The sequence below is a fragment of the Heptranchias perlo genome, unplaced genomic scaffold (genome assembly GCF_035084215.1).
Source record: "Heptranchias perlo isolate sHepPer1 unplaced genomic scaffold, sHepPer1.hap1 HAP1_SCAFFOLD_263, whole genome shotgun sequence".
Lineage (NCBI taxonomy): Eukaryota > Metazoa > Chordata > Chondrichthyes > Hexanchiformes > Hexanchidae > Heptranchias > Heptranchias perlo.
In genome coordinates, this window is record NW_027139275.1 from 390,124 (window position 1) to 406,003 (window position 15,880).

General features: G+C 45.6%; 1 non-coding gene across 1 annotated transcript; it reads right to left on the reverse strand.

Moving 5' to 3' along the window:
• Window positions 1-15,508: 15,508 nt before the first annotated feature.
• trnal-uag (transfer RNA leucine (anticodon UAG)) lies at window positions 15,509-15,591 on the reverse strand. The gene has a single exon. It is a non-coding gene; the product is annotated as a tRNA-Leu (tRNA).
• Window positions 15,592-15,880: the final 289 nt, after the last annotated feature.

The window sequence follows — 15,880 nt, forward strand, 5'->3', positions numbered from 1 at the left end:
TCATCGATCGACAGTTCCGACGGGCCACAGCGAAAAATCGCATAGACCTCCTCAGGAGACGAACACGGGACGCAACCAACAGAGTACCCTTTGTCGTCCAGTACTTCCCCGGAGCGGAGAAACTACGCCATGTTCTCCGCAGCCTTCAACATGTCATCAATGATGACGAACACCTCGATGTGGCCATCCCCACACCTCCACAACTCGCCTTCAAACAGCCACCCAACCTCAAACAGACCATCGTTCGCAGCAAATTACCCAGCTTTCAGGAGAACAGCGTCCATGACACCACACAACCCTGCCACGGTAACCTCTGCAAGACATGCCAGATCATCGACACAGATACCACCATCACACGAGAGGACACCACCCACCAGGTGCATCGTTCATACTCCTGTGACTCGGCCAACGTTGTCTACCTCATACGCTGCAGGAAAGTATGCCCCAGAGCATGGTACATTGGCGAGACCATGCAGACGCTGCGACAACGGATGAACGGACACCGCGCAACAATCGCCAAACAGGAGGGTTCTCTCCCAGTCGGGGAACACTTCAGCAGTCATGGACATTCAGCCACCGACCTTCGGGTAAGCGTACTCCAAGGCGGCCTTCGAGACACACGACAACGCAAAATCATCGAGCAGAAATTGATAGCCAAGTTCCGCACCCATGAGGACGGCCTCAACCGGGATCTTGGGTTCATGTCACGCTACACGTTACCCCACCAGCGAACAAATGTTATCTGTTTTTAATATAACGGGTCATTGACTGTCTTCCTTCTCTCTCTCTCCTTTTTTTTGGGGGGGTTTGTATATTCGGTGGCCTTTTAGGTGGCACCTTTCTGTCTGCTCACTGTGATTGCCTTGGCAACGGGCAGTAAACACCAGGCATTGTTCTGTGATTTTAAAATGCGAAGGATTCGAAAATGTCATTTCCATACCTTTCACCTGAGGAAGGAGGAAGCCTCCGAAAGCTTGTGGAATTTAAAATAAATTTGTTGGAGTGTAACTTGGTGTTGTAAAATTGTTTACAATTGTCAACCCCAGTCCATCACCGGCATCTCCACATCATTATTTCCTCCAATAATCCCTGCTGTCTGTCCTGAATTAATCCATTTTATCCCTACACTGTGTTATTTCCTCCAATAATCGCTGCTGTCTGTCCTGAATTAATCCATTTTATCCCAACACTGTGTTATTTCCTCCAATAATCCCTGCTGTCTGTCCTGAATTAATCCATTTTATCCCTACACTGTGTTATTTCCTCCAATATTCCCTGCTGTCTGTCCTGAATTAATCCATTTTATCCCTACACTGTGTTATTTCCTCCAATATTCCCTGCTGTCTGTCCTGAATTAATCCATTTTATCCCCACACTGTGTTATTTCCTCCAATAATCCCTGCTGTCTGTCCTGAATTAATCCATTTTATCCCTACACTGTGTTATTTCCTCCAATAATCCCTGCTGTCTGTCCTGAATTAATCCATTTTATCCCTACACTGTGTTATTTCCTCCAATAATCCCTGCTGTTTGTCCTGAATTAATCCATTTTAACACTACACTGTGTTATTTCCTCCAATAATCCCTGCTGTCTCTCCTGAATTAATCCATTTTATCCCTACACTGTGTTATTTCCTCCAATAATCCCTGCTGTCTGTCCTGAATTAATCCATTTTATCCCTACACTGTGTTATTTTCTCCAATAATCCCTGCTGTCTGTCCTGAATTATCCATTTTATCCCTGCACTGTGTTATTCCCTCCAATAATCCCTGCTGTCTGTACTGAATTAATCCATTTTATCCCTACACTGTGTTATTTTCTCCAATAATCCCTGCTGTCTGTCCTGAATTAATCCATTTTATCCCTACACTGTGTTATTTCCTCCAATAATCCCTGCTGTCTGTCCTGAATTAATCCATTGTATCACTACACTGTGTTGTTTCCTCCATTGTAAACAATTTTACAACACCAAGTTATAGTCCAGCAATTTTATTTTAAATTCACAAGCTTTCGGAGGCTTCCTCCTTCCTCAGGTGAACGTTGTTGGAAATGAAATCCTCGAAATGAAATCGCATTTATAAATCACAGAACAATGCTTGGTGATTGCAGACAGTTTTTTCAACTGCCCGTTGCCAAGGCAATCAGTGTGCAGACAGATAGGTGTTACCTGCAAGGTCTCCGAATATACAAATCACAAAAAAAAACCAAATAAAAACAGAGATAGAGAGGTAGAAACATAGAAAAGACAGCAACTGACCCGTTATATTAAAAACAGATAACATTTGTTCGCTGGTGGGGTAACGTGTAGTGTGACATGAACCCAAGATCCCGGTTGAGGCCGTCCTCATGGGTGCGGAACTTGGCTATCAATTTCTGCTCGACGATTTTGCGTTGTCGTGTGTCTCGAAGGCCGCCTTGGAGTACGCTTACCCGAAGGTCGGTGGCTGAATGTCCTTGACTGCTGAAGTGTTCCCCGACTGGGAGGGAACCCTCCTGTTTGGCGATTGTTGCGCGGTGTCCGTTCATCCGTTGTCGCAGCGTCTGCATGGTCTCGCCAATGTACCATGCTCTGGGGCATCCTTTCCTGCAACGTATGAGGTAGACAACGTTGGCCGAGTCACAGGAGTATGAACGATGCACCTGGTGGGTGGTGTCCTCTCGTGTGATGGTGGTATCTGTGTCAATGATCTGGCATGTCTTGCAGAGGTTACCGTGGCAGGGTTATGTGGTGTCGTGGACGCTGTTCTCTTGAAAGCTGGGTAATTTGCTGTGAACGATGGTTTGTTTGAGGTTGGGTGGCTGTTTAAAGGCGAGTAGTGGAGGTGTGGGGATGGCCATAGCGAGGTGTTCGTCGTCATTGATGACATGTTGAAGGCTGCGGAGAACATGGCGTAGTTTCTCCGCTCCGGGGAAGTACTGGACGACGAAGGGTACTCTGTTGGTTGCGTCCCGTGTTAGTCTCCTGAGGAGGTCTATGCGATTTTTCGCTGTGGTCCGTTGGAACTGTCGATCGATGAGTCGAGCGTCATATCCCGTTCTTACTAGGGCGTCTTTCAGCGTCTGTAGGTGTCCATCGCGTTCCTCCTCGTCTGAGCAGACCCTGTGTATTCGCAGGGCCTGTCCACAGGGGATGGCCTCTTTGACGTGGTTAGGGTGGAAGCAGGAAAAGTGGAGCATCGTGAGGTTGTCCGTGGGCTTGCGGTAGAGTGAGGTGCTGAGGTGCCCGTCTTTGATGGAGATTCGTGTGTCCAAGAAAGAAACTGATTCTGAGGAGTAGTCCATGGTGAGCTTGATGATGGGATGGAACTTGTTGATGTTATCGTGTCGTCTCTTTAGTGATTCCTTGCCGTGGGTCCATAGAAAGAAAATGTCGTCGATGTATCTGGTGTATAGTGTTGGTTGGAGGTCCTGTGCAGTGAAGAAGTCCTGCTCGAACTTGTGCATGAAAATTGTGCATGAAAGACGCCCTAGTAAGAACGGGATATGACGCTCGACTCATCGATCGACAGTTCCGACGGGCCACAGCGAAAAATCGCGTAGACCTCCTCAGGAGACTAACACGGGACGCAACCAACAGAGTACCCTTTGTCGTCCGGTACTTCCCCGGAGCGGAGAAACTACGCCATGTTCTCCGCAGCCTTCAACATGTCATCAATGATGACGAACACCTCGCTGTGGCCATCCCCACACCTCCACTACTCGCCTTTAAACAGCCACCCAACCTCAAACAGACCATCGTTCACAGCAAATTACCCAGCTTTCAGGAGAACAGCGTCCACGACACCACACAACCCTGCCACGGTAACCTCTGCAAGACATGCCAGATCATCGACACAGATACCACCATCACACGAGAGGACACCACCCACCAGGTGCACGGTTCATACTCCTGTGACTCGGCCAACGTTGTCTACCTCATACGTTGCAGGAAAGGATGCCCCAGAGCATGGTACATTGGCGAGACCATGCAGATGCTGCGACAACGGATGAACGGACACCGCGCAACAATCGCCAAACAGGAGGGTTCTCTCCCTGTCGGGGAACACTTCAGCAGTCATGGACATTCAGCGACCGACCTTCGGGTAAGCGTACTCCAAGGCGGCCTTCGAGACACACGACAACGCAAAATCATCGAGCAGAAATTGATAGCCAAGTTCCGCACCCATGAGGACGGCCTCAACCGGGATCTTGGGTTCATGTCACACTACACGTAACCCCACCAGCGAACAAATGTTATCTGTTTTTAATATAACGGGTCATTGACTGTCTTCCTTCTCTCTCCCTCCTTTTTTTGGGGGGGTTTGTATATTCGGTGGCCTTTTAGGTGGCACCTTTCTGTCTGCTCACTGTGATTGCCTTGGCAACGGGCAGTAAACACCAGGCATTGTTCTGTGATTTTAAAATGCGAAGGATTCGAAAATGTCATTTCCATACCTTTCACCTGAGGAAGGAGGAAGCCTCCGAAACCTTGTGGAATTTAAAATAAATTTGTTGGAGTGTAACTTGGTGTTGTAAAATTGTTTACAATTGTCAACCCCAGTCCATCACCGGCATCTCCACATCATTATTTCCTCCAATAATCCCTGCTGTCTGTCCTGAATTAATCCATTTTATCCCAACACTGTGTTATTTCCTCCAATAATCCCTGCTGTCTGTCCTGAAATAATCCATTTTATCACTACACTGTGTTATTTCCTCCAATATTCCCTGCTGTCTGTCCTGAATTAATCCATTTTATCCCTACACTGTGTTATTTCCTCCAATATTCCCTGCTGTCTGTCCTGAATTAATCCATTTTATCCCTACACTGTGTTATTTCCTCCAATATTCCCTGCTGTCTTTCCTGAATTAATCCATTTTATCCCTACACTGTGTTATTTCCTCCAATAATCCCTGCTGTCTGTCCTGAATTAATCCATTTTATCCCTACACTGTGTTATTTCCTCCAATAATCCCTGCTGTCTGTCCTGAATTAATCCATTTTATCACGACACTGTGTTATTCCCTCCAATATTCCCTGCTGTCTGTCCTGAATTAATCCATTTTATCCCCACACTGTGTTATTTCCTCCAATAATCCCTGCTGTCTGTCCTGAATTAATCCATTTTATCACTACACTGTGTTATTTCCTCCAATATTCCCTGCTGTCTGTCCTGAATTAATCCATTTTATCCCTACACTGTGTTATTTCCTCCAATATTCCCTGCTGTCTGTCCTGAATTAATCCATTTTATCACTACACTGTGTTATTTCCTCCAATAATCCCTGCTGTCTGTCCTGAATTAATCCATTTTATCACTACACTGTGTTATTTCCTCCAATATTCCCTGCTGTCTGTCCTGAATTAATCCATTTTATCCCTACACTGTGTTATTTCCTCCAATAATCCCTGCTGTCTGTCCTGAATTAATCCATTTTATCCCTACACTGTGTTATTTCCTCCAATAATCCCTGCTGTCTGTCCTGAATTAATCCATTTGATCCCAACACTGTGTTATTTTCTCCAATAATCCCTGCTGTCTGTCCTGAATTAATCCATTTTATCCCTACACTGTGTTATTTCCTCCAATATTCCCTGCTGTCTGTCCTGAATTAATCCATTTTATCCCTACACTGTGTTATTTCCTCCAATAATCCCTGCTGTCTGTCCTGAATTAATCCATTTTATCCCAACACTGTGTTATTTCCTCCAATAATCCCTGCTGTCTGTCCTGAATTAATCCATTTTATCCCTACACTGTGTTATTTCCTCCAATAATCCCTGCTGTCAGTCCTGAATTAATCCATTTTATCCCTACACTGTGTTATTTCCTCCAATATTCCCTGCTGTCTGTCCTGAATTAATCCATTTTATCCCTACACTGTGTTATTCCCTCCAATATTCCCTGCTGTCTGTCCTGAATTAATCCATTTTATCCCTACACTGTGTTATTCCCTCCAATAATCCCTTCTGTTTGTCCTGAATTAATCCATTTTATCCCTACACTGTGTTATTCCCTCCAATATTCCCTGCTGTCTGTCCTGAATTAATCCATTTTATCCCTACACTGTGTTATTTCCTCCAATAATCCCTGCTGTCTGTCCTGAATTAATCCATTTTATCCCTACACTGTGTTATTCCCTCCAATAATCCCTGCTGTCTGTCCTGAATTAATCCATTTTATCCCTACACTGTGTTATTCCCTCCAATAATCCCTGCTGTCTGTCCTGAATTAATCCATTTTATCCCTGCACTGTGTTATTCCCTCCAATAATCCCTGCTGTCTGTCCTGAATTAATCCATTTTATCCCGACACTGTGTTATTCCCTCCAATAATCCCTGCTGTCTGTCCTGAATTAATCCATTTTATCCCTACACTGTGTTATTCCCTCCAATATTCCCTGCTGTCTGTCCTGAATTAATCCATTTTATCCCTACACTGTGTTATTCCCTCCAATAATCCCTGCTGTCTGTCCTGAATTAATCCATTTTATCCCTACACTGTGTTATTTCCTCCAATAATCCCTGCTGTCTGTCCTGAATTAATCCATTTTATCCCTACACTGTGTTATTCCCTCCAATATTCCCTGCTGTCTGTCCTGAATTAATCCATTTTATCCCTACACTGTGTTATTCCCTCCAATATTCCCTCCTCTTTGTCCTTTATTAAAGTCCAGTTTTTTCCCTCGAGTTTGACATCAATCAGGTTTAAAATTGATGCACAGTTTCAGCCAATGAGGGAGATCCGGGCTCAGCCCCGCCCACTCGGTGCCACAAGTCCCGCCCCTCACCCACTCCCATTGGTTGGAGGACCAACCGCCCGCTCGGTCCTCCAGCCCCTCTCCGCTCTTCCTATTGGTCCGGAGCTCCCGTCAATCACCCGGGCAGTGTGAGCTGAGCATGCGCGGCGGGCGGGGAGTGAGGCCGAGATCGTGTCGGCAACAGGTGAGAGATGGGCGGGGGGAGCGGGTTAATAAACCCCGGGGGAGGGGGCGGGGGCTTCACAAACCCCGAGTGCGGCCCCGGGCCCGAATATCAAACAGTGAACATTCTCCTCTCTCTCTCTACACTCCGGGGGCTCCGGTTTAGATCAGACCCGAAACTCAACACACGGCCCGCGGCCTCCGAGCATGCGCAGTGTCAGCGTCAAACCTCGTGACTCATCGAATCAGGGAGCGTCTGTAAATGAAGGAGAAATGGTGATCGGTCAGGGAGCGTCTGTAAATGAAGGAGAAATGGTGATCGGTCAGGGAGCGTCTGTAAATGAAGGAGAAATGGTGATCGGTCAGGGAGCGTCTGTAAATGAATTAGAAATGTTGTTCGGTCAGGGAGCGTCTGTAAATGAAGGAGAAATGGTGATCTCTGTATCTTCAGTCATCCAGAGAGCTCGAGCTTTGGATGCTGTTCCTCCTTGAAGGCCTCCCACTGTTCAATTACTGTTCTGCCTGCCAATTTTTGATTCCAATCCACACGGAGAAGATCCCTTTTTAACTCATGAAATTCGCCCTCATCCAGTTCAGAATTTTCACATTTGACTGTCCCCTGTCCTTTTCCATAACTGTTCTGAACCTAATGAGATTATGATCACTGCTGCCCCACTGAAACATGCTCCACCTGCCCCGCTTCATTCTCCACACCGAGCCCACTGCTGGACTCACATTCACTCTCTCACACTGTCTCTCTCTCACACTCTCTCTCTCACACTCTCTCTCTCTCACACTCTCTCTCTCTCACACTCTCTCTCTCTCACACTCTCTCTCTCACACTCTCTCTCTCTCACACTCTCTCTCTCTCACACTCTCTCTCTCTCACACTCTCTCTCTCTCACACTCACTCTCTCACACTCACTCTCTCACCCTTTCACTCACGGTTCAGGGCCACTGAAAGATGATGCGATGGGTTTGGATTTCAGCACAGGGAGGAGGGAGAGTGTGTGGGACAGGGGATTTTCAGCTTTGAGTAATGAGAGAGGAAATAATGTTCCGCAGAAAGTAGAGTTATCTGATCTGAATTTCTATCCTGTACTTACAGTGATAACTTTTTTCAACTCCTTTTACAGGGGAGGATTTACAGAGGGAAACTCAAACCAAAGATCACGTCAAGATCTGACAGAGTCACTCGATTCATCAGGACCTGAATATCATCGGCCTTTGAATGTGGAAGGAGAAATGTTTGTCTGTTCTATCCGTGGCAGAAGATTTCAAACATCAGTGTGAGTGGAAAAGCACCGAGACACACACACCCGAGTGAGAGTGTTCCAGTGCACTGACTGTGGAAAGAGCTTTAACCAGTTACACAGCCTGAAAAAACATCACACCATTCACAGCGGGGAGAAACCGTACACGTGTTCTGTGTGTGGACGAGGCTTCAACTGATCGTCCAACCTGGAGAGACACAAGGACACCCAGACCATGGAGAAACAGTGGAAATGTGGGGACTGTGGGAAGGGATTCAATTACCCTTCAGAGCTGGATACTCATCGACGCCGTCACACTGGGGAGAGGCCGTTCACCTGCTCCATGTGTGGGAAGGGATTCACTCAGTCATCCGGCCTCCTGACACACCAGCGAGTTCACACTGATGAGAGACCTTTTAAATGTTCTGACTGTGAGAAGAGGTTTAAATGCAAAAGGAATCTGCTGGAACACCAACGCACTCACACTGGGGAGAGGCCGTTCACCTGCTCCGTGTGTGGGAAGGGATTCACTCAGTCATCCAACCTGCTGACACACCAGCGAGTTCACACTGATGAGAGACCTTTTAAATGTTCTGACTGTGAGAAGAGCTTTAAAAGCAAAATTGAACTACTGAAACACCAACGCACTCACACTGGGGAGAGGCCGTTCACCTGCTCCGTGTGTGGGAAGGGATTCACTCGGTCATCACACTTTCTGTCACACCAGCGAGTTCACACTGGGAAGAGGCCGTTCACTTGCTCAGTGTGTGGGAAGGGATTCGGTCATTCATCCACCTTGCTGACACACCAGCGAGTTCACAATGGGGAGAGGCCGTTCTCCTGCTCCATGTGTGGGAAGGGATTCACTCAGTCATCCAACCTGCTGACACACCAGCGAGTTCACACTGATGAGAGACCTTTTAAATGTTCTGACTGTGAGAAGAGCTTTAAAAGCAAAATTGAACTGCTGAAACACCAACGCACTCACACTGGGGAGAGGCCGTTCACCTGCTCCGTGTGTGGGAAGGGATTCACTCAGTCATCACACTTTCGGTCACACCAGCGAGTTCACACTGGGAAGAGGCCGTTCACCTGCTCCGTGTGTGGGAAGGGATTCGCTCATTCATCGAACCTGCTGAAACACCAGCGAGTTCACACTGGGGAGAGGCCGTTCACCTGCTCCGTGTGTGGGAAAGGATTCGCTCATTCATCGGCCCTGCTGATACACCAGGGACTTCACACTGATGAGAGACCTTTTAAATGTTCTGACTGTGAGAAGAGGTATAAAAGCAAATTTAATCTGCTGACACACCAATGCACTCACACTGGGGAGGGGCCGTTCACCTGCTCAGTGTGTGGGAAGGGATTCGTTGGGTCATCCACCCTGCTGAAACACCAGCGAGTTCACACTGAGAGACCTTTAAATGTTCTGACTGTGGGAAGAGATTTAAAATCAGAAACGAACTGCTGAGACATTGACGCACTCACACTGGGGAGAGACTGTTCACCTGCTCCGTGTGTGGGAAGAGATTCACTCGATCATCCCACCTTCTGAAACATTAACTTGTTCACACTATTGAGTGACCTTTTCATGCAGTGACTGTGAGAAGAGCTTAAAAGCAGAAATGAACTGCTGACACATCAACGCATGCCCATTGGTTGAGAGACTGTTCACCTGCTCCGTGTGTGGGAAGGGATTCACTCAGTCATCACACGTGCTGAGACACCAGCGAGTTCACGAAATGAGCAGGTCCAACGAGCCGGTCTGTCACACAGGCCAATGACTCAGTGCAGCTCGTTACCCAGTCACTGGGCTCCGTTATAGCCTCTCCTGTCAGTAACACACAAAGAGAAATTGTAAATCTGAAACAGAAAGAGATAATGTATAACACTTCATATCAACCACCAGTTTTTCCCTCTTTCCGGCTTTTAAAACAATCTGTTTCACAGTTTGTCAAACCCGAAACAGCCTCTGGGATTTGCTGATTGAGAATTTCAGTGGAAATTGGGACCGTCATTAAGTATCGGAACAAATATCCCCGCTGAGGTTTCGGGATTGTTACTGGTTTATTTATATCAGTGAGTGACCGATTTTAAACTAGGTGAGGGTCTAAACCTAAGGTAAGAGCCTGGGATGGACAAGAGATTCTTCAATGTATCAAGTTAAATTACACTGATTCCACCAACACTGGACATCACATCCCTCAAACATTGTTACCTGTTACTGTATAAAACTGGTGAGGGTGGAAATGGGAAATAACTGAAAAAAACTTCATTGTTTCAAAGTTACTTCTGATCATTATTATTATACAAACATTCTACAGCCTATCCCTTAAAAAGGACCCAATATCAAACCAGTCCCCAGTCCTTGGGCCTGTGCCTATGTTGTGATTTGCACCCGCTTCTGACTGACTTGGTATCAGACGCACTCCCGTCAACAGTAAACGGATGGAGCCGGATCCATAAGAGAAAAATGAGGACCGACCTCCGCGGTTCTCCCAGAGTGCGGGAGGCGGAGTAACAGCAGCAGACAGAGAGATCTCTCGAAACCAGCCGCTGCCGCCGGAGAGAAGCGAGTCCCGTTCCGAGCCGTGTCTGTCAGGCGCCCGCTGACCCTCTCTTCACTGAAGGGGACCGATTCAGCACCAACTCACACACCCACCATTGGATCATTGAATCACCTTCAACACCTGAATTACATCACCACTTAATCCTCTATACACGAGGAAATACAAACCTTGTCCACACAACTTGCCCTCACAATGTAACCATTTTAGCCCCGGTATCATTCTGGTCTTTCTTCGCTGCACCTCCTGCAAGGCCAATATATCCTTCCTGAGGTCTGGTGCCCAGGACTGAATGCCGTACTCTAAATGTGGCCTCAGCAGAGTTTATAGAATTCTAACATAAATTCCACCCTTTTGAATTCCAGTTCCCTTGAGATAAAGGCCGACATTCCATTAGCCATTTTAATTATTTTTTGCACCTGTCTGCCAACTCTTCCTGATTTCCCGAAGTATCTCTGCTCACCCACAGTTCCTGGCTTCTCACCATTTTGAAAATACTCTGATTTATCTTGCTTAGGGCCAAAGTGGATGGCCTCACACTTCCCCATATTGAAACTTTGAACAGTCTGGGGCTCTTTTGTATAGAAAAGAGAAGGCTGAGGGTGACCTGATACAGGACTTTAAGATTATGCAAGGGTTTGATCGGTCAGATGTCGATAAGGTGTTTGTACTTTTGGGAGTGGGGACGTCAAAACTTAGGGCCATGAATATAATAGTCATCAATAAATCCAATCTGGCATTCAAGAGAAACATATTTATCCAGAGAGTCGTTAGAATGTGCAGCTCGCTCCCACAAGGAGTAGTTAACGCGAATCGCATGGATGCATTTCCGGTGAAGTGAGATAAACACATGGAGGAGAAAGGAATATTCAGGTTTGCTCATAGGGTTAGATGAAGAGGGGTTGGAGGAGGCTCGTCTGCAGCATAAACACCGGTATAGTCTAGTTGGGCCGAATTGCCTGTTTCTGTGATGTACATTCGATGTAATTCTATGTAAGCTCCATCTGACACAGTTTTACCAACTCACTGAATCTATCAATTTCCTTTTACAACTTTATGCTCCCATCTACACTACTCACTGTGCCTCTTAACTTGGTGTCGTCGATAAACCTGGATATACCGCTCTCTATTCCTTTATCTACCTCATTTATACATATAATAAAAAGATGATTTGGCGGTACAGATCCCTGGGGGACACCACTAACCACATCCTATCAATTTGAGTACATACCCATTAACCCTACTCTCTGTCTCCTACCTCCAAACCAACTCCCTCGCCATTTCAATGGGTTGCTATAAATTCCACATGTTCTCATTTCTGTTAACAGTCTCTGATGCTAAACCTTATCGAATCCCTCTGGAAGTCAATATACACATAACCCCCATAGACACTCCATCATTTACCACGCTAGTTACATCTTCAAAATTTCAACTAGTTTCGTTGGACTTGACTTACACTTTACAAATCCATGCTGACTCTCTCTGATCAATTCATGTTTATCCAAGTGCTCAGTCATTCTTTCCCTAATAACAGATACTGGTAACTTCCCCACAACAGACGTCAGACTAATAGGTCTATAATTTCCTGCTTTATCTCTCCTCCCCTTCCTATATAATGGAATGACATTTGAATTTTTTCAATCCACGGAACAATTCCTGAATCAAGAGAGTTTTGAACGATCATGACTAAAGCATGTACAATTTCCTCACCTATTCCCCTTCGTCCCCTGGGATGGTCACCATCAGGTCCTGGAGATTTGTCTATCTTTCGTCTAATTGTTTTCTCCAATACCATTATTTTACTTGCACTGAATCCCCTTGATTTATTTTCAGTTTTCCTCGTGTCTCTGGTTTATTATCCTCATGCTTTTCTGTGAGTATTTAGCAAGTCTGCCATTTCCTGATTTTCAATTACAATATCACCTCCATCTGTCTTTAAGGGGCCCATATTACTCTTAGTCACCCTTCTTTCTCTTAATATACGTGTAAAAACCTTGAGAGTTGTCCTTAATTTCACTCACAAGTTTTTCTCGTTTTCCCTCTTTGCACGTTTTACGATTTTTTTTAGTTTCAGCACCACAATAAACAACACTTCACTGTGAAATTTGTTCAATTAGTTCTTCAGTGTCAGAGCGAGAATTGTCTGATCCTCTAATTTATTTAAAGTAACAAACAAACAAAATCACACATATTCATCCATGTATCAAAGCACTGATGGACACACAAAGATAAACACAACCTGAAACGCAGTCAGTTTCGGGATTCACAGGGAAATGGGAAAGCGAAAGAGACAAAGATCAAACAGTCTGAACCCACAACAGAATGTGACGTGTAGCTGATAGATATTAATGAGAGGATGTGGGAAACAGTACCATGACTTGGCTCCGTGGCTTAGTTGGTAAAAGGAGATCCTGGCTTCAACTTCCAGCGCTGCCTTTGTTTAATTCATGGTGTTTCGTGGTTTTGGAAGCAAAAACACAGTGAAGTTTTTTTGTTTTGTTCTGGAGCCAACATGGAACTGATCAGGAAGTCTCTTCAAAAATGCCTTTTCATTATACAGTCAGCCCTCTCATGGAATGTGTCCGTGACACGTTCTTGTTTCTGGGCTCGTTGAGGTCGGGGTATAATTCTCGATTCGAGGTTCATACCCTGGAGAAGCCCTAATTTAACCCTAGAATCTTGATCCTTGAACTGCGGTTCAAACTTTTGCAAAGAAGGAAAAGAAGTCCCCAAATCACTCCACCTGAATCTCAAGCAGTCTCGGAAGAAGTTCAGTTCAAACAATCAGGTCTTTAAAGGCATATCAATGACCTGCACTTTCATTGAATGAGCTTTGCTTCCAATTGCATTCGACCTTGAAACCGCTCTGGGCTTTCATCTCACTGAAGCAGAGTGTGGCTGCTTTGTATCTGTGAGCATGTCGGTGACGAGGTTCGCTCTGATATTGGTCGCTCTCAATTTTTTAAGATCTCGCCAAGCTCTGGGAAAAGAAACCGAGAATCGAATTGTCCCTGTAAGTGATGAATTGAAGGGATTGGTGCTCCAAGCAGATCTGGAAAATGTGCAGTGCGGTCGCTCAGGAATTCCAAATCCACCCTCTCGCCACTCGGCGATCATATTAACTGAGCAGAGAATAAATGTCACACCCTTTATTTTGGAAAAGCAAAACGGTGGGGATTTTTATCATAGCCCGATGCCTTTCGTGTTGGATCAGATGTTCCCCGTTGCGTTACTTTCATCTTCATCGGAGAACCGGTTCGGGCGTTCCTGTGATAAACGGCGACAATTGCCTGTTAATGTTAAATTTAAGATGCAGTCTATAAAATTATTAAATTTCATCACATGCAAAGCACAAAAATCTTATTAAAGTTTTGACTGTCTCTCGGTAACCACGTCAGCATCTCCTTCAGTCTGAAATAGAAAGTTATTGGTTGATTAATGGTGATTAAAACAGTCATTCAACTACGAACAGGGTTTAATTAGCTTCATGTAATTATTTATTAAGTTCATAACTCTTGTTAAAGTTAATTCTCTGACTGGGAATGGAACCACCCGGTGATGGGAGCACTGAATTTTAACCAGCAGTCCATCGGGGAGCTCCCAGGATTGAGCACGAGATAAAGTGGAACTGATGACATTTATTTTTCTTTCACTCTTCCGTGATTCATTCAGCTCTGTGTTTATTCTCAGGCCTCTTATCTCTCCCTTCTTTTCAGCTTCTGACTGCGGATATTCCTCTGGTCAAATATGAATAATATAGAATATCTCACAGCCCCGCTATATTTGCTCCTTCTCTGTACAGTTTTGTACAAAATCAAACTGTACGCAGATACCGACAGTGTCTCTCCCTCACTCCCCACAGGAGCAGCAGGAGATGACACTTTAAACTGCCAGTTGCTTCAAACGATGCCCGATAGACCTGCGTTGCCTTGGAGTTTTCCCAGGAGCTGCATTGATTCGATGCGTGAATTTTGGAAATGGAAACATGTCCATCAGCAGCTTGTGGGAGTATTTTCCCTCACTTTCCATTCCATGTCCATGCCTACTTGCACTTGGTGCTGTCATTGCCTGAACATCACCTTCTGTCCCGATAGTAGTTCGAACAGAAAATGCCATTTTGTGCGAGCAGCTTGTCTGGCCCGAAAATGACCTGAATTACAAAGGGGCGAGTGGGAAAGGCCGCGTTGGTCTGCTTGTTCACAGCCAAGAATTTTCAGCGTTTCCTTGTGGTTCAGTGTTTAGGATTCGGAGCTTTCATCACCACGGCAACGGTTCGGTTGGTGTCTGTCTCAACATCTGCATATTATCCACTCTACCATAAGTGGACTGGACTCAAATTGCTGATTTTTCACTGTGAGGGTGAAGAGACATAAATGTGTGGACATTAGTTACGAATTCATCAGCTGGGTTGCACCTTTGCTTCTCCCCCCGTCTCAGTCTTTCCATCTTTACCCTTCACTGCCGGTGTTCCAGGTTCGATCATCCGTGGCCGTTCAACGAAGCCTGAGAAGTCCATGAGGGAAAAACACAGAGAGTCAGAGACAGAGACAAGGTGGGATCAAAGTATAGGAAGAAATAGGATCAATGTCAAGTTCTGCGAACGGGCAGAATTTAAGATGGAGCTTGGGAGAGATTCCTTCACGTGTCTTGCAATTTTGCAAGAGACCATTGGGCTCCGAATTAAAAGCATGAGCCGCGCTGGAGAGTCTCTCTGAGAGAGGGAATGCGGTTCGTCAACTCCAGTTCACATTTATTTGAGCAGTGAACATAACTTTTAGCAATAGTGCTGTCAGCAGGATTCGAACCTATGCAGGAAAATCCCATTCGAATTCTAAGTCCAACGCCTTAACCACTCGGCCATCGCAGCTACAGTTATTTATGCTGCACGGCTGTAAATCACAATGCGTAGGTTTATCACAAGCGATCTGTGATACAATGTTCTCTCCGACAGGTTTCCAACTCGACACTTGGAGCTTGATAACGTGCGGGCATTGCTGTTTCAGTGAGTGAATCCTCGTCTGCAACGTGGTGAGGTCGGGCTTCGATTCCCGCTCAATTCAGGATTATTATCATTCTCCATTCATAAGATCGTGTGAATTGGGATCTATTTGCACTCAGCTTCAATCTGCTCACCGTTCTGAAATATTTTCCTTTCT